At 34.7% G+C, this 20280-nt stretch overlaps 1 pseudogene; it reads right to left on the bottom strand.

The window, feature by feature from the left end:
* Nucleotides 1-14: 14 nt before the first annotated feature.
* Nucleotides 15-17279, bottom strand: LOC100246111 (beta-amyrin synthase 1-like; annotated as a pseudogene).
* Between the last annotated feature and the right edge of the window lie 3001 nt (nt 17280-20280).

Raw genomic sequence — 20280 nt, 5'->3', positions numbered from 1 at the left:
TAGTGCACAAGAAAAACTTCTCAAGAACTTATATTATTCAAAGAATATTCAACATTGTCCATCAATTCATGAGCACGTGATCAACAAAGGTAGAAGAAAAAGGGAAAAGGACACAAAGTAGCAAAAGAGACTGAACTGCATCCATTGGTACTCTCTCTCTCTCTCTCTCTCTCTCACACACACACACACACATATATATATATATGCTTCAAAAAGCATGCTAGCTGCAGCTTAAGGCAATGGAACCAACTGGTGGTATTCTGCAATAGCTCGCAAAGGGTAAATATTCCTATAGATTGGATAGTATATCATACAAGTCTTCAGGGAAGCTCCAACAATTTCCTGCCATAAATGAGTAATCAATGGTTAGGCCAACAAAAATTCAAGCATAACAATTTGTTGATTGTGTGAGAGCCATTTTTTTTTCCTTTCCCTTTAGAAATAAGGTTGCTTCATAGAAAATCACATATTGCATGCAATATAGCTTAAACGGATGGACTTTTAGAGTTAAGGAGAGTGTTAATCGGATTTTCAAAATTTGTTCCCATGTTTTATGGTGCAAATTTCTTGAATTGGACATAGAAAAAAGAAGCTGTTTTTTCAAGTGATTTTAGATCTTAACTGCCGACTTCTACTTTTTCTTTTCCTTAAGGAAATTGATGTCTAGAACAATAGAAAAATGCAATAACAGATTAATGTATGTTCAAATGAAATAATGAACCACCTGTTGGGGAAAATCTCCGTCTTCCATTTGAGAATTGACCAGGAGCTTTGCTGCTCAGTGAAGAGGTGTTGGGTCCCTTTCCGCCTATTGAAAACAGAACTTCAGAACTAGAATTTTAGGGAGAATTCACATTCTAAAAAGTAATGTCAAGGACCACATTAAACTATTAGAACTGACCTGTCCAGAATGAATTAGCCCCATTAGAGTCCACCCAGTCTGTATCAAATTTGACTGGTTTCCTTCAAGAGGTGTATATTTCTGTATCACCAAGCACAAGATAATTTTACCTTTTTCTTCTCCACTGTGAGATTTCATATGATCAATAACTTTCTCCATATATCAGTTTATGTCTTCAATCTCTAACACGCAGGATACACGAAGCAAAATGCAGCAAAATTTTGTTTTATGCATGAATAGAAATTCAGAAAATTATATTGCTAATTGGAATTTTATGCCTTTTGCTTAGGCATAGTTTGAAAATGTGGTTGATGGGCATCAGATTCGTCAAAGGATGGTGGCATGCATAAAAGATATCACAACTTACCTTGTCCGAGCATGAAAGATAGCTTTCTCCCCAACCACTATCATCTAGCTGTAATTTGAGTAGAAAATCAACTACTTTGCGAACAGCAAGACAGTTGTGGTACGTCTTGCTAGCAGCTGCTAGCCCTCTTAGTGCAAACCATGTGCCATAGGTAAAGCATACTCCCCAATTACCATACCTTTGTAAATGTTTCTTCATGTAAATTGAACATTCAATAATTCATGCAAAAACATGTGTGCAAATTCTTGAGCAAATCTAATAGTTGAGCTGAGAAACATATATACCATGAGCCATCAGGCATTTGTATTTCTTCAATGTACTGTACAACATTTTTTATGAAAATTTCTATCTCTTGCTTCCTATGTCCAGGGTATAACCTCTTTAAAAAAATTAAAGCGTGGATTGCTGATGCAGTGCACTCAACATGCCTGGACCATTCTTCTATCAATCTTGAAGTAATTTAAAGCAAAAGAAATCAACATGGCTGAATCAAGGTATAATTAGGAATCTTACTAATGTTCAATGACAACATCTTCAAACATTTCAGTAGGATTTAGCAACTGAAAACATTCAAGGATTCCATTGATTTAGAAAGATAGATAGATACACACACACACACACACAGAAAGAGAGAAAGAGAGATTCCATTAACAGAGTTTAAAGTTTCTTCAATATGTTGAGGTAATTGTCAAAATACTCAAAAAAAACTCCACAGAAACCGAGAACTCTGAGAACTCTGGTCCGTTTATTATATTCTGCATCCATCTATATACAGATATATATCCTATACACGGAGTCTAAATTCCTAAATTGTATATGGTAACATTAACAAATACATGGTAAGCCAATCTGTCAATCTTTTCCTATATGTACAGCCAATTTGATTCCTAATTTGTATATGGTAATATTAACATTTCCTATATGTACAACCAATTTGATTCCTAATTTGTATATGGTAACATTAACATCCCCCTTCAAATTGATGTTGGTAAGTCAACCAGCAACAATTTTCCAACAAGAAATTGATGTCTCTGTCGAGTCAAAGCTTAGGTGAAGATATCAACCACTTGGAGATCAGAAGAGATGTGAGGAAGAGATATCACCCGACTTTCCAAGGTGTCTCGAATAGAATGACAATCAACCTCAATGTGCTTGGTACGTTCATGAAAAATGGGATTGGTGGCAACCTGAATAGCACTAGTGTTATCAGCATGAAGAGGTGTAGAAGTAGTCTGAGGAAACCCAAGCTCCTCAAGAAGACCGCATAGCCATACAATTTCAAAACAAGCAGTAGACATGGCACGATACTCGGCCTCAGTAAAGGATTTTGAAACACGATCTTGTTTCTTACATCTCCAAGAAATTAAGGCATCACCTAAAAACATACACCAACCTATAGTAGATCAACATGTATCTGGACACCCAACCCAATCAGCATCATTATAGGAAACAAGTTGAAGAGAGGAGCCGGTAGGAAAGAACAACCCATGAGTAGGTGAACCTCGAAGATAGCGGATGATGCGTCGAACTACAACAAGATGGAGATGCCGAGGAGAAGTCATAAACTGATTGACCTAATGAACAGCATAAGAGATATCAGGTCGAGTAGTGGTCAAGTAGATAAGACTCCCAACCAGGTGCTGACAGAGAGTAGGATCATCCAGAAAGTCCCCTTCATCTTTCCTGTATTTGACATTTACCTCCATAGGAGTATCAAAAGAAGAAGTGTCCTCCAAACCAGCCAAAGTGATAAGATCTTGAATATACTTATGCTGGTTCACGAAAATACCACTAACCCGATGATGAACTTCCAATCCTAAGAAGTATATGAGTTGTCCAAGATTTTTCATGTGGAAAGTTGTATGTAATAGCTGTTGAAGCTTAGTAATCAAACCACAATCAGTGCCAGTAATGATAATATCATCCACATAAACCAAGAGAAGGACTATACCTGACGCAGACGTGTGGAAGAAGATGGAAGAATCATACTGACTTTGGGTAAAACTAAAGGAAAGAATTGTACTGTGAAACTTCTCAAACCAAGCCCGGGGCGCTTGCTTGAGCCCATACAAAGAACGTTTTAGCTTACAAACATCATGAGGAGAAGAATTAGTCATACCAGAGGGAAGCTTCATGTAAATCTCTTCTTGGAGATCACCATGAAGAAAAACATTCTTCACATCCATCTGATGTAGTTGCCATGACTGTGAAGCGGAAATAGCTAAGATGGTTCGAACAATGGTTATTTTGGCAACAGGAGCAAATGTCTCCTCATAATCAACCCCATATTCCTACTTGTTACCCAAAGCTATGAGGTGAGCTTTGTACCGGTCCAAAGAGCCATCAGAATGAAGTTTTACAGAGAAAACCCATTTACTCCCAATAGGTTTGATTGTAAAAGGACAAGGAACAATATCCTAAGTATGATTCTCCTCAAGTGCTTGAAGTTCTGCTTGCATTGCATTTTGCCAACACTCATGTTCCATGGCTTGTTTGTAACAAAAGGGAATAGAAATAGTGGATAAAGTAGCAACAAGAGAGACAAGAGAGAAGAATCCATACTAATAAGGGAGTCGAGAAAGACGAGTAGACCGATGAAGAGTGGTGGAAGTAGGAGCAGGATCAGGCTCCGGGTCAAGATCAGAAGGGGACATAGAGGAAGTGGAATTGGATTCATGTCGACTACTTCTTTCATACACAAAACCAAGTTTGAACCTTTCCACAATTGTTGGGGATTCAGAAAAACTAGGCAGAAGAGATATAGATGCAGATGGCAACCCAACATGAGATTGAAAGAAATATTGATTTTCAAAGAAAATTACATTCCAGGAAACTCGTATACAACTAACATGGGGATCATAACTAACATAACCCTTGTGAGGGATAGCATAACCAAGAAAAGCACACTTAACAGACTGAGCAGTATGTTTATGTCGTTTATGAGTAGGTAGATGCACAAAACAAACACAACCAAATGTACGAAGATCAGAAAATAAAGGAGAATGACCAAACAACTTAGAGAAAGGAGAAACATGATTTAACATAGGAGAGGGTAAGCGATTGATCAAATGAACTGCAGTAGAAAGTGTTTCACACCAAAAACGAGGAGGAACCGATGAGTCAAGTAAAAGAGTTCTTACCACATCAAGAAGGTGGCGATTTTTCCTCTCAACAACATTGTTTTGTTGTGGTGTCGAATGATAAGAACGCTGAGAGATGATCCCTTTACTTTGAAGAAAGTCCTAAAACTCATTAGACATGTATTCTCCGCCAGAATCAGAGCGCAAGACCTTGATGTTGGCAAAGAATTGAGTCTCAATAAGTGCAAGAAAGCGCTTAAAGACTGAAAAAATTTCAGCCTTAGCCTGGAGGAAGTAAACCCAAGTAAAGCGACTAAAGTCATCAATGAAAGTAACAAAGTACTTGTAATGTGCATGAGAAACAATAGGTGCAATCCCCCAAACATCACTATGTATAATATCAAAACATTGTGAGGCATGAGATGCGGAATGAGGAAAAGGTAGAACTTTACTTTTGCCAAGTTTGCATGTGTACAATCGAAAGAAAGATCAAGAGAAGAACATGTTTTAATTCCCAATAATCTAAACTTAAACAAAGTACGAAGTACATCAGAGTTTGGGTGGCCAAGACATCTATGCCACATCTTATGTCCAAAACCAACAACATTACATGCAAAGGAAAGTAAAGGAAAACTAGGAATAATAGTGGAAGGAGAAACATGAAGAGGAAAGAGTCATCCCACTTTAGGCCCCTTCGCGATTATTTTCCCAAACATTTGATCCTGCACAACACAACCAAAACGGGAGAAATTGACATTACAATTATTATCAACCAATTGACCAACAGAAAGAAGATTTGTAGAGAGGTCAGGAGACACAAAAACATCAGTTAAGGAAGAGGAAAGATCACCAACAGCACTGATAGGCAGAGAACTGCCATCAGTAGTGTTAATTTTCAGATTTCCATCATAATTTCTAACATTAGAAAGAACGGTATTCTTCATATGGTTAGAAGCTTCAGATTCAAAATACCATGGCTTAGAAGAAATCGTATGATTACTTGAGAGCCCAAAAGCAGAAAAAACAGAAATGATACTTTGTTGTACCATTTCAGGAGTGAGTGTGTTCGGGTTTGCTAAGGCTGTAGGAGTAGGAATAGGAACAATCAAAGAGGCAGCAGGCAATGCAGCAGAACTAGAGGCACCAATGGAGACATGATAATTAGTATTATGCTTCCTTTCAGACCGAATGGGACAAACAGAGATGATATGACCTTGTTTCTTGCAGTAGTTACAAGACTTCTTGGGACAATCCCGAGCAATGTGACCAAAATCTTTACAACTAAAGCACTAGACAACACACATATCTCGACTCTTATTCCGCCCCTATGCTGCATAAGCTATAGAAACAGGTGCACTAACATTAGACCGATGTTCCATGGTAGCTTGAGTTACAATACATTGATCCTCGTGCAAAAGTTCACTCAAGCAGGCATCCAGAGATGGTATAGGATGACGATTCATTAGATTAAACCGTGCAATTTCAAAGTCGGGTTGTAGCTTCATCAAGAATTGATCTTGCTTGCTGGTTGCATGCACTGCTTGGACAGTAGAGAGAGTTGCAGCGGGAACATTAACATAAACAATGTCGGAATAATCAGTCCAAAGAGTTTGAAAAAAAATATTCCTCGATTGAGAGACTTCCTTGTGTGAAATTACCCATCTCATACTCCAATTGAAAACACCTAGTAGAGTTGTCTTGATTGTAAACCATGTGGAGATAATTCCACATAGCAGCAACAGTTTTATAAGGCCTCATACTGAGAACAAGGTGAGATTCAATCGAGCTAAGGATCTAGGTCATAATTCGAGCATCCTTAATTTCCCACTTAGACAAAGCCTCAGCATCACGAGGTGCAGGATTACTCCCATCAATATGACCCCATAATTCTTTTCCTTTGATAAATAATTTAAATTGAAACTCCCAAGGACAATAATTTTTGCCAATAAATCTAATAGGAAACAATTCCAACTTATCTGATGACATGATGCAACCGAGAAACAAATGAAATAGCCCACTAGAAAATTGGAACAGAAACGGCCAAGAACCAAGTCGCGATGAACCCAATCAACACTGTTTTTTATGCCAAGCCTTTGATTGGTAGAAGATCACGAACTCCACTCAAAAGATGTCGAAACCTTGCTCTGTTACCATGTCAAAATACTCAAAAAAACTCCACAGAAACCGAGAACTCTAAGAACTCTAATATGTTTATTATATTCTGCATCCATCTATATACATATATATATATATCCTATACATGGAGACTAAATTCCTAAATTGTATATGGTAACATTAACAAATACATGGTAAGCCAACATGTCAATCTTTTCTTATATGTATAGCCAATTTGATTCCTAATTTGTATATGGTAACATTAACATTTCCTATATGTACAACCAATTTGATTCCTAATTTGTATATGGTAACATTAACAGTAATTACTTCCAACCATTTGGAAGCTCATGCAGACTCCAAGGCTGATAAACCACCATTTTTACTCTACAAAGGTATATAGAAAATGGGGTTTATTGATACTAGAGAAATAATTCTAAGAAAGGTAAATCCAAAGGAGGAAATATAAAAAAGTTTCCTATAATTCTAAAATCACAAAATCCATGATTTGTTTTGTAATTGATACAACCGTGGATATAATACAAGAAAGATTATCCTCACCTGTAGGGAAAACAGGAGATTGACAGAATCATATAGCCGTTCGGGTTTAATTTTTTCCCCAACAATTTCTAGCGGCATTATTGAGAGAATGAGACAACATTGTAACAGAGATGAGAGTTAAATGGAAAACCATGCCACAAGTATATGAAGTGTTTGAACAGAAATTAGTTACCTTCAAACTTTCTGTAGTGTAATCAGAAACTTGCCAACCATGATCCCGATCTGAGAATGTCCAAGATCCCATAGAAATGTGTTTGTACATGCTTCTAAAATCACCATAAGGATTGTCCCTAACCTGCAAGATTAATTCTCTTTCAAGTGGCATCAAAAAATAATGATGGTTGATAAGAAGAGATGATTTAAGAAATTCAAGACAACACTTGAGATTTCTTTATGAAGTCATGTCCTTTCATGAGCGTGGCTCCAATTTCATCTGTGAGATTACAAGCTATCAGCACTTGAATGGCAAGACTGGTGTCCCACTGCTGACTACTAGCGGTCCGCATATCTCAATGAAAATTATCAAAGTTAGGACTTTGAATGAAGGTCAATCTCAAATACAAAACAAACTCTAAAAAAGAAAAATTTTTGGATCTAACCTGCATCTTAATTCCATCTTCTGCCATCCATATATAATCCGGGAGCCTAGCAAGGTGCTTCTTGAAAGAATCCCCATATGGATCTTCTACCCAACAAGCAAGCATACACAATACCTGCTCAATTTAAGAGACATTCTTCGATTAGAGTTTCTTTTTCCTTTTAAACATCTCATAACACGGACAATCGTGTTACCTTCTCCACACATGCCATGGTAATATACTGATTATTTTTATCTTCATAATGGATGTGTTTCATTGTTGTTTCAAGAGCCTTTTCCCTCAACTTGTTGAAGGGCCAATGAGTCAGAAAAGGCTCGGTAAATATGTATATACCATCCCACATCAAATCCTATATTAACGAACGGGAATAGTAGAGATTCTCCTGCAATAGAAAATTTGACAGAATGTCTCATGTAAGCATGAAATATTTGAAGGACGGATGGTTTTAGTATAACTAAAACTTACCTTTGCACAATGATGCTGGACTTTCTTCCAATTGACTTCATTATAAGGTTGAAGGAAGAGCTCTTCTCTTAGTTCTAGAACAAGAGGGGTGATTGGGCCAACAAATCGTTTACCATATAAGTAGGACATGGGCATGTTAACCATCCAAGAATAGCATCACATTTGTGTTGCACTTATGAAGCAATTTTTTTTTAAGAAAAGAGAAATCAATTTTTAGTATAAGATGGTTAAAGTAGACATGGAAGTGGCATTCTTAATATCAACCAAACAGCTTTCCAAAGCTTAGGTTTCTAACTCAGCATGTGTGACCCGATAACATAATAAGGTTGAAGATTGCATGGCTCGACTTGCCTCTTGTCTATTTTTTAGGCATTATTAGTGATTCTGTAACAACCTATTCACAACCATATAAAAATTATCCGTTCTAAGCCTAATGGACTCTCACAGTTTTAAAACACGTCTACATGATTAAAATGAACTCATACATATATAGTGTTAGAAACTTTTTCCTCTATCCAATGTGGTATATCACAAACACTCCGGCATGTCTAATAAGATTGAGGGTCAATCAAATAGACTTTCCTTATAAGACCAAACAAACTATCACACTTGGATTGAGAATTAACTATGATACCATTTGTGATGGTTTGTTCCCTCCCATGTAGATGTTGTTTACTCTACACCCAAGGGACCCTTACATTTTAAAACTCGTCTATAAAGTTAAGAGGATTTCATACATATACAACACCTTTAACTTTTTTACTAATTTGATGTGAGATATCAAAGATTTCATCATCCCCCTTCCTTACTTTTATGCAAGATAAGAGTTTAGCATGTAAAATACACTAAGGCTACGTCTGGTTGGCTGGATATAATATGGGATAGGATATAGTATATCCTATCCATATAGTATATCCTATCCTATGTTTGGTTAGTGATGGAATATGATAAGTTATCCCATCACTTATCCTATCCTATGTTTAACCAAATATGGATAGGAAAAGTGGTAGGATATATTATACACTCTATTTTTCATTCTTTTCATATGGGATATGTTAATCACATGGTAAGATATGAAATATACATATCCCATGCATCAAAAATTTATTTATTTTTTTATCAATTTTTTTATTTTTAATATATTCATTTTATAAAAGAAAAGAATTTATTATAAATTAAATTTACGATTAAAAAAGAAAAACTAAAAAAATATTTATAAAATAATATTAATATATGATATATAAATTATTTTTATATATTAAATAACATAAAATAATAATAATAAAAAGTGTAAACTTTAAATATTTTAATGATAACTATTGTTAAACATTAATGAAATTTCATTTTTTTTTAAATAGAAAATATTTGAATGTGATATATTTTTTATTTTAAACAATGGAAAAATAATATATATTTCATATTATTTTTTATTCATTTCACAAATCAAATATAAATATGTTATTTTAAAATATTAAATCTAGAGAATATGTATATCCAAGGATATCATATCCCATTGGAAATCATATAATTGGATATGCATATCCTTTCCAATGGGATATGATATATTAGAATATGCAAATTCTATCCTATCATATTTTGCCAACCAAACGTAGCCTAAATGCAAATTCAAGCATTTGAATAAAAATTAATGTGTAATTAATAATACCTAGATGTATGGGAAGAAAATAAGGAAGGATCCAAAACACTGGGGGCATTGAATTGCATCATGCCCACTCAAATAAGCCAAGTATCTACAATAAGGAAATGGTATTATGTGAGACTTAATAAGCCAACATTCATTACAAGAAAATACATATGAAACCAAAAGACTGTGTCAACATGAATAGTTTTTGGAAATTAAATACATTTGCATAGGATTATATATCTATAATGTCCATTTATATTTGCAACTATCATACCAAAAGCCATGTCTTCCCCCATGTTGAGAAAAATGCCCTAGTAGCTACAAACATGCTGGAAGTTGTGTGAAAGCTGTTTGAACTAAGGGAGCTTAAGAATCTGTTAAGAAGGTTGTTGAGGTGTGAAAAGATGTTGAAATTGAGACTGCAACCATGAAAAACTTAGTCAATGAAGCTAACAGAGTTTCATGGAGCTTAATAACTGTTATGTTGTTGTTGCTATTTTATAGGAAATAGTTGTTAGTCCTAATGTATAACTGTTTTTGTTGCTTTTTTGTTGTTTTCTATTACAAACTTGTGTATAAATGTTGCATTGATCATTCAATAAGTGTAGATATTTTTGTGGTCTCAAATATAGTTTTTGGTTCTAAAACCTACAAATTGGTATCATAGCACGCTATCTTGAGGGACCTGTGAGGATTGAGTGAAGCCAAAATACCTTCACGCATACTAAACTCCAAAGCCAACAAAACACACAACCTTCAACAGCTTGTAACTATCATTTTGTAGCAAATGGACGGAGATGTAAGCTTTTTGTCAGTACTAGTTTTCAATGGTGATAATTATCAGGCGTGGGCTATTAGAATGACAGTCCACCTTGAAACTTTGGATCTTTGGGAGGCCGTAGAAGAAGATTATGAAGTACCACCACTTGGAGACAATCTAAGTATCAATCAAATGAAGATTCATAGGGAAAGAAAAACAAGAAAACCCAAGGACAAGGCTTGTCTTTTCTCTACAATTTCACCTTCTATTCTCACCAAAATCATGCAAATGGAGTCTGCTACAGCAATCTAGGAGTATTTAAAAAATGAGTATCAGGGGAATGAAAAGGTGCAGATATACAAGTAAGGAATTTAATATGAGAATTTGAAATGAGCAAAATGAAAGAGTCTCAAATTATCAAAGATTATGCTAAACAACTGTTTAGCATGGCAAACAAGATGAGATTGTATGGTAAGGAATTTTCTAATGAAAGAATAATTCAAAAAATCTTAGTAACTCTGCCGGAAAAATATGAAGCCACAATCTCTTCCTTGGAAAATTCTCAAGATATGTCAAGTATATCTTTGGTAGAACTTGTTAATGCTTTGTAGGCCTTGGAACAAAGGAGAATAATGAGATAGGAAGGATCTATTGAGGGAGCATTCCAAGCCAAATCACCAAACAATGATACTGGCAAAGATAGAAAGAAAAAAAAGAAAAATAACAAGTCAAGCAATAACAAAAAGAATCATAAAAGAGCTAATCCACCCTACCCTCATTACAAAAAAACAAATTATCCTCCACAAAAGTGCTGGTGGAGGCCATATGTCAAGTGCCACAATTGTGGTCAATTAGGTTATATAGAGAGGCTATGCAAAACACAACAAGAATGAGAGATCAAGGCTGCAGCTGCTGATCAATATCATGAAGAACAGTTGTTTGTTGCCACCTATTTTGCTAGCAAGAACACATAAAAAAGCTGGCTCATAGACAGTGGTTGCACAAACCACATGACTTATGATCAAGAACTTTTCAGGGAGCTTAACAAAAATACCATTTCCAAAGTAAGAATTGTAAATGGGGAATACATCTCAATAAAGGGCAAATGGACTGTTGTCATTGAAAGTCTCTCAAATCTAAAACTCATCCCTAATGTTTTGTTTGTTCCTGATATTGATCAAAATCTCTTGAGTGTTGGGCAATTGCTTGAGAAAGGTTTCAAGGTGTTATTTTAGGACAAGTTCTATATGATCAAGGATGCAAATGGAAAAGATGTGTTCAAGATCAAGATGAGAGGCAAAAGATGTGTCTTGAATTTGCTTGAGGAATAGCAAGTTGATGTTTCTCAATAAATTAATGTCACAACTTTATGGCATAAGAGATTGGGGCACTTTCATCATAATGGAGTGCTCTACATGAAGAAGAATCAACTTGCAGTAGGTCTACCTGACTTGGAGCAAAATCGTCCTACCTATATAGCCTATCAATATGGAAAACAATCCAGGCTTCCTTTCCCACATAAATTTACATGGAGAGCATGACACGAGTTGTAACTTATACACACTGATGTTGGAAGACTTCAGAGAACACCATCTCTGAAGGGCAATAAGTACTATATTGTTTTTATAGATGATTATACCAGATATTGTTGGATTTTTTTCCTAAATTTTAAATTTGAGATTGCTGGTGTATTTTGGAAGTACAAGGCCCTAGTAGAAACCAAAGTGGTGTCATTATATAAGTTATAAGGACAAATAATGGCACTGAATATACTTTTGAAAGATTCAACAATTTCTATGAAGAAGTAAGCATAGAGCACGAACTGACTGCACCTTACACACCACAACAGAATAGAGTGGTAGAGAGGAAAAATAGGACTATCATGGAGATAAGAAGATGTCTCTTGCATGATAAAGGGCTACCAAAAAAGTTCTAGGCTGAAGCTGCAAACACTACAGTGTTTCTACTAAATAGACTCCTAACCAAAGCTTTACAAAAAAAAAACTCCTTTCGAGGCTTGGTTTGGATATAAACCTCTATTGTTAAACTTAAAAAACATTTGGTTGCCTTTGTTTTTGTTATGTGCCTCTAGTGAAACGAGACAAGTTGGATAAAAAGACAGAAACTAGGATCTTCGTAGGATACAATAGCCAATCAAAGACTTATAGAGTTTATATGAGTTTATATGCCTCATGCTGACAAAGTCATTGTCAACAGAGATGTTTAATTCATGGAGGATGATAAATGGAGTTGAGATGCTAAAAAAAATCAGAATCTTGAGTTCCTTGATGAAAATATTGATGGCATTCCTGTAAGAGGCATTGGATCACTTTCTAATATTTATCAAAGGTGTAATGTGACTATATTTGAGCCTGTAGGGTTTACTAAAGCTACTAAGGATAAAAAATGGAGGGTTGCAATGTAGGAGAAGCTCGGCATGATAGAGAAAAACAACACTTGGAAGCTAGTTGACAAACCAATACATAAAAAGACCATTGGTGTCAAGTGAGGTTTATAGAACCAAACTTAATTTCGATGGTTTTGTAAACAAACATAAAACCAAGCTGGTTGTCAAAGGTTGTGCTTAAATGTTCGGTGTGGATTTTTTAAAGACCTTTGCACCTATAACTAGGTTAGATACAATAAGGATGCTGCTAGCTTTGGCTGCTCAAAAAGGTTGGAAAATCTATCAGCTAGATGTAAAATCACCCTTCCTAAATGGCTACCTTAAGGAGGAAATCTTTGGGGAGCAACCTGAAGGATTTGCAGTAAAAGGGAAACAAAACAAGATTTATCAACTAAAGAAAGCCTTGTATGGCTTAAAGTAAGCCCCCAGAGCTTCGTACAACAGGATTAATGCACATATGCTTAGTCTGGGGTTTAAAATAAATCAGAGTGAATCCACACTTTATATTAGAAAAATTAATGTTGACATGCTTATTGTTTCGTTATACGTTGATGATTTGCTTGTAACAGGGAGCAATTAATGTTTAATGGATAAATTCAAAGCTAAAATGGATGAGGTCTTTGATATGACAGATCTTGGAGACATGTCTTAGTTCCTAGGAATGGAAGTGCATCAGAATCACCATGAGATATTCATCTGTTAGCAGAAGTATGCAAAGGAAATTCTAAAAAAGTTCAAGATGGAGGAATGCAAGCCTACAACCACACCTATGAATCAAAAAGAAAAGTTTTGCAAAGAATATGGTGCTGAAAGAGTATATGAAGAGTTATATAGAAGCATGATTGGATGTCTGATGTACTTGACTATAACAAGGCTAGATCTAGTACATGTTGTAAGTCTACTCTCAAGATACATGCATTATGCTAGTGAAATTAACTTGCAAGCAGCAAAACATGTTGTGACATATATAAAAGGCACTATTGACTTTGACATCAAGTTCAAGCAGGTGCAGAATTTTCATTTTCATGGATTTTCTGATAGTGATTAGGTTGGTTACGTTGATGATATGAGAAGCATATCAAGTTATTGCTTTAGTTTTGGTTCAGGTTTTTTCTCTTGGTGCTCTAAAAAATAGGATATCGTGGCACAATCCACAACTGAAGTAGAGTACATTGTTGCTGCTATAGCTGCAAATCAAGCACTTTGGATAAGAAAGATGCTAACAAACTTAAACATGGAGCAAACTGGAAGCACACAAGTCTTTGTTGACAATCAAGCTGCAATTTCAATTGCAAGTAATCCAGTATTCCATGGTAGAACAAAGCATTTCAAAATCAAGTTTTATTTCTTAAGGGAAATACAGTAGGATGGAGAAGTAAATTTGGTACATTGTAAAACAGAAGTACTAAATGTTGATATTCTAACAAAAGCTCTATTGAGAGCTAGATTTGAATTTCTCAAAAAAACACTTGGAGTTTGTTGCTCCCAAGTCAAAGAGGAGTGTTGAGCAAAATGCCTTAGTAGCTACAAACATGTTGGAAGTCATGTGAAAGTTGTTTGAGTTGAGAGAGCTTAAGAATTTGTTAAGAAGGCTATTGAGGTGTGAATAGATGCTAAAATTGAGGCTGCAACCATGAAAAACTTAGTCAATGAAGCTGACGGAGTTTCATGGAGCTTAATAATTGTTATGTTGTTGTTTTTTTTATAGGAAATAGTTGTTAGTCCCAACGTATAGCTATTTTTGCTGCTTTTCTGTTGTTTTATGTTACAAACTTGTGTATAAATGTTGCATTGATCATTCAATAAGTGCAGACATTTTCGCTCAAATATAGTTTTTGGTTCTTGCTTCCAACACTTCTTGATTCTAAAACCTACACCCCAAGAGGGTATGGAGGTTGCACCACCATGGTCAAGGATCCATTTTTGCCCTCTTAAACAGGCATTTCCTTGGCCACCATCCGATCCTTCTCTTATTATACTCATACAAATGTAGTTGAATACTGTACAATACTTGGTGTTGTGTCCTTCAACATGAAATCCCCATTCGCCATCTTCATTCTGCAATATACAGGAACCTCTTTGATGGTTAATAAAAATTGAAAAATTATGTATTGTCCATAAGGAAACAACTCCCATGTAGTTTATTATCAGGTTGGAACAATATGGTTCCAAAAGTGTGTACCTGATGACAGTATATGAAGCAAAGGATCTCTTTACGATATTCACCAAGGAATATAGGATCAAGATGCCTTGTAATATATAGATATATTACCTGCATTTTTTAGGGGAAAAAGTTGAAGTCAAGAGATGGGGTTTGTCCATCGTCACTGTTATGCCTGTCAAATGTCATTCCAATTAAAATTTTGAATAATCAGTAGACTCACCAAGGGAGGAAGCAAAAACAAAGGCCCAGCATTTTCAGCAGGCCAGTGGCCATCACTTGCCTGCAAGGCTAAAAAAGAAATTTGCAGCCCTTCTCACTGTTGTTGTGGCTGTCTTATATGTAATTTCTTCACCATCCCCAACCTTCATTTGTGGTATTGTTTGTTTGAAATTCTTCTCTCTCAAAAACTGCAAGGTTTTTTTTTTGGCCAAATGAAGAGGGAGTTAGTGAAGAAAAAGTTCAAAAGAAAAGAAAAGAAAAGGTATATTAACCTCAATAGTAAACATCTACCAAGCTAGGAGGGGCTCATATAATCAAGATAGGTGTAACAATTATTAGAGTGAATGATATACATTATGGATACAAATTCTACAAGTTTGATCTTTTAGGAAAATTGGTTGTTCAAACAAAATGTCTCACCTTTCATTATTGGACTATCAGGTTGATGGTCTCCCAACTAAGGGGCCAATGTGTGAGGGAAAGCTTGTTGGGTTTACCTACATCTCTTGTAGAAGGAATTGGGTGACTCTTTATAAGTGTAAGGGAAAGTTTCACCCTTCAAGCTAGGCTTTGAGATGAGCAGGCCCAAAATCACCCTACAGTGATATCCCCAATATTTTTTTCTTTCCATAGGTATCATACCCTCATTTAATGGGAAGTGAGTCTCGTTTGATGGTAGGTCAAGCTTTCATCAATACATATCTATTTCCCCAATTTAAAAAATAAAAGAGGTTTATGTCTTTATCTTTGCCCATTAAAATCTTGTCTGATAACTCAAATGTTTTAACAGTGACCTTATATCTTATACTAATGATCAGTCATGACGAGACTAGTAAACCTTCCATATTCCATTAATATCGAGCATAGAGAATGTCCTAGTGTCCTAACAATCTCTTTTAATGATAACCAAAGTAAAAGAGTCATTCAGATGATTTAAGTATTTATCCATGAACCAAAGGGAGGTACTGTACTGGCGGCCACAGGACTCATACTTAATTTGGGTGGGTTACCACTGAAGTCCTGTCTGCCCAGAACAAGCTCAACACCCAATGGGCTTTAGATCTAATTCAATTCAGTTGGGTTGTGCTGGATTTGGGCCCAGGGTCCAGCCTGAAGTTAACCCTAACAATCTGTACAAAGCATCTACACTAATTAACTCCAAAATTGCTGTTCTATATATCTCTTTCCATCTATAAGAAGATTCTTAACATTACATGGACTAATATGGCAGTTATTTCTGTTAAATTCATCTATTTTTTCAGTTTCTTTCTTCAACTTTTTCACATGTTATATATATATATATATATATATAGAATGTATAAGAAGTTGAAGACATAAGCTCTACAAGATTAATTAATTAATCTAAGCCCAAGGTGTTCACCCTGCCCAAATTTGAATTGCCACTTTCTCATTATATTATTCTTCAATACATTAAATTAACTAATTAAAGAAGTAGAATAAGGTCTAACCTTTTTAGTGTTGAATTCTACCCAAGAGAAAAAGATACTGCAGACCAGACCATTTACATCGTCTTGTAAAATCTCTTACTCTCGTAAGGAGACAATCTTTGAAGCTAAACCATTTCTTTGGTTCAGTCACATAAGCATGCATACCCTACATATACTATATATTCATGTTCCTATGTGTTCTTTCAGATTTTGACACAGATGGGATCACCTGCATTCACCAGAGAAGATCACTGCTGGGCTTAACCCGAAACTGATTTTTCCAGAAATTTTCACGAGCTGCTTCGACCTTAGCTCGCTCTTTTGGGGTTCCATAATCAGGATCAAACTCCCATATCTGTCTTCCCACAAAGTTGTTGGTGCTGAAGATGTAGGGATCATTGCCTCCATCTGCAATCTTAAGCCTCCACATTTTCTAACTCTCCCTCCCTTCCAAAAAAACTGTCCTTTCTCTGAAATCATATCTACATACTACCCTTCATTTCTCATTTGTATATAGCTTCGCAACATAATTGAATAAAGGAGACATGCAGCACAGGAGTACCTCGCGGCACACTAACCAAGAATGGAACAGGCATTAATTTGGATGCTTTTTTTCTAAGTTACGTGGTGGTATCCATCAACTTTAAATTTGGATTGGATCATTGAATGTATATGACAAGATATAAACCGTCAAATGAAAATACAAACAAATGGAATCACAATTCAAGAATACAAAGAAATGAGATCGGGTACAAACAATTATACTTGGTCAGGTAAGTGAACCCTTTTTCTAATTCATTTCTAAGAAGATAGGATTCTACCAAAATCAAAGCACAGAAATCTTGGAATCTGTCTAGGAGATCTCATTGACATCATGCTTACGTGATTAATGTCTTATAATTCACTTGCTGAAGGCTCCTTTTCTTCTAAATCTAAAATAATAATAATTTTTAATATACAATATAGTATCTCCTAAAAGAAAATTTGAACTTATTCTAAAAATCAACGACCCACAAAAATTCAGCAATGATTAGTCTTTCATTTAAAGGTGTATGGCACATATACCAGTGTCACATGTACAATTGAAGTCTTGGCCATTCTGCCAACAAGTTTAATTATCTTCCTCAGCATTAGCCCTTGTGGTCTAGCTCTGGTTTGTCTTCTTCCAATGATGGCTGTATCACAGTGCGCAGTGCTGCAATATATCTCTTTAAAGAAAAGACAACTATTTTGTCTCTGGTGGTGTTGATCTCAAAGCATATAATAATGTGGAAAAAAAATTGATGGATGTATTGTAGAGTTTTTTTCGTTCAGAGTTTTCAATTTTAGTAAGGGAGATTGGTGTGTTTAAAATCTCTGGGAAACACTATGAAAAGGAAAGACTTTGTATAATTCTAGTTCAATAATTGAAGAAATAATCTGGGCCTGCTCATGAATATTGGATATTACCCAAACCACGTAAATTATGTGTCTAATGTGTACTTGTTTGTGTTGGTTTTAATTAATTCTCAATCTTTCTCAACAGACTTGCTGCTATTTTCTGAGTTATTATTACTTTGTTCATAACAAATTGGTATGAAAGGAAGGTTGAAATGACAACTACAAAGTTTAACATCGAGAAGTTCACGGAAGACAATGACTTCAATTTGTGGCGAATTAAGATGAGGACACTGCTGGTCCATCGAAGGTTGGAAGATGCTCTTAGATGGTTTGACAAATTGCCTAGTAGTTTATTTGAAAATGAGATGAAAGATTTGATGAGTAAAGTGCAAGATACAATCATCTTGTCATATGGGAGATGAAATTCTCAAGGAAGTTTTAGATAAAACTACTATTTTGGGAATTTGGTTGAAACTAGAAAGTCTGTACATGACAAAGTCTCTCACAAACAAGTTGTATCAACTTTAGATGGGTGAAGGCATGACAATTAAGGATCATCTTGATCTATCTAACAAGATTATTCTTGATTTGAAGAGTGCTAATGTAAAGATTGAAGACGAGAACTAGGTTGTCCTGCCACTTTGTTCACCTCCTAGTTCCTATGAGAATCTTGTTGATGCGATGATGTCTTGAAGATAGGCATTATTAATAAGTTTTTTAGGTTAAGAAGCGACTCAACATTCTACTAGAGGTGTTCTAGTTTTTACTGATCTAGGTTTGAATATTTTTGTCTATTTATTTCTCGATTATTTATATTTTGTGTAACCTTTACCACTTAGTTAAATTACATCAAGTAAAATAAAACTATGTGATTATCATTAATATTAGTTTGATATATATTTTTTGTTCATTACTTAATATCTTAAGTTTCTAAATGAATTGCTAGCTTAAAATATATAGTATTAAGATTTGATTTCTACAAGTCCTAAGTTTAAGTCTCATTGTTTATTTATTTCTTCATTTATTTATCTATTGTTGATGATCTATATAAACATACCATGTAATTATGATGAAATACTAATATGATTTTGTAATAATTTAACTCAATATATATCATTACTTTATATCAATAGTTCTTCCATTAATTAGTAACTTAGTAATGTACCACAAGAGGTGGTTAATTTCCATGGGCTTCGATTTTGAATCTATTTGTTTGCTTATTCCCTCATTTAGTTATTTATCACTTGTGATTTATATAACTATTACCATGCATTTATATTGCAGTATAAATTCAACATGCCGAAAAACCCTAAGCCTATGCTTGGTTCCTAGAAAATTTAATACAAAAATACAAAGAAAAGAAAATGAAGAGGAAAATAGAAGAAAAGAAAAATAAATTGAAGTAAATAAATTATTTTTATATGTTATTTTAAATTCATTTTACTTCTTTTTCTCTTTTATGTAAAAAAAAAAATCAAATAATTTAAAATTACACAAATTTTTAATTAATTTTAATCATATTTTTTTTTATTCATATCTTCGTAGTGAACCTAAACATGATAAAATCATTTTTCAAAACATTTTTTTCCTCGATACTTTTTAGGAACCAAACATAATGCTAATCAACAACTTAATATAGTGTCAAACGAGTTGTGGTTGAGTCTTGCTATTTGTTTATTCCCACGTTTACTTCTTTAGCATGTTTGGTTCCCGAGTGAGGGAAAATGTATGAAAAAGAAAATAGAAAAGAAGAATGTAAAGAAAAGAAAAAAGTGAAGAAAAAAAAAATAGATCTAAAGTCAATAATTTATTTTTTTTATATAAATTTTTAACTAATTTTAATTATATTTTATTTTCTTTCATTTTTTTTATAATGAAACCAAACATGAAAAAATTATTTTTCTTATTGTTTTTTTTTTTCTTTCCTTAATACTTCTTGGGAACCAAATATAACCTAAAATACTTCCCAAACCCCAAAAAATTCAACCCATCATTTGGAGGAGGACCTTGGATGTGCCTTGGAAAAGAGTACGGCCATTTGGAGATTACTTGTGTTCATGTATCATTAGGTGAAGAGGTTCAAGTGGGAGAAACTTGAGATTACTTATGTTCATGCATCATTTGGTGAAGAGGTTCAAATGGGAGAAGCCCACTCCGAATGAGAAGATT

This window comes from Vitis vinifera, chromosome 9 (assembly GCF_030704535.1).
Source record: "Vitis vinifera cultivar Pinot Noir 40024 chromosome 9, ASM3070453v1".
In the NCBI taxonomy this organism is placed as follows: domain Eukaryota; kingdom Viridiplantae; phylum Streptophyta; class Magnoliopsida; order Vitales; family Vitaceae; genus Vitis; species Vitis vinifera.
Note: the sequence above shows the minus strand (reverse complement) of the source record. Positions and strands in the feature narration are given on the sequence as shown.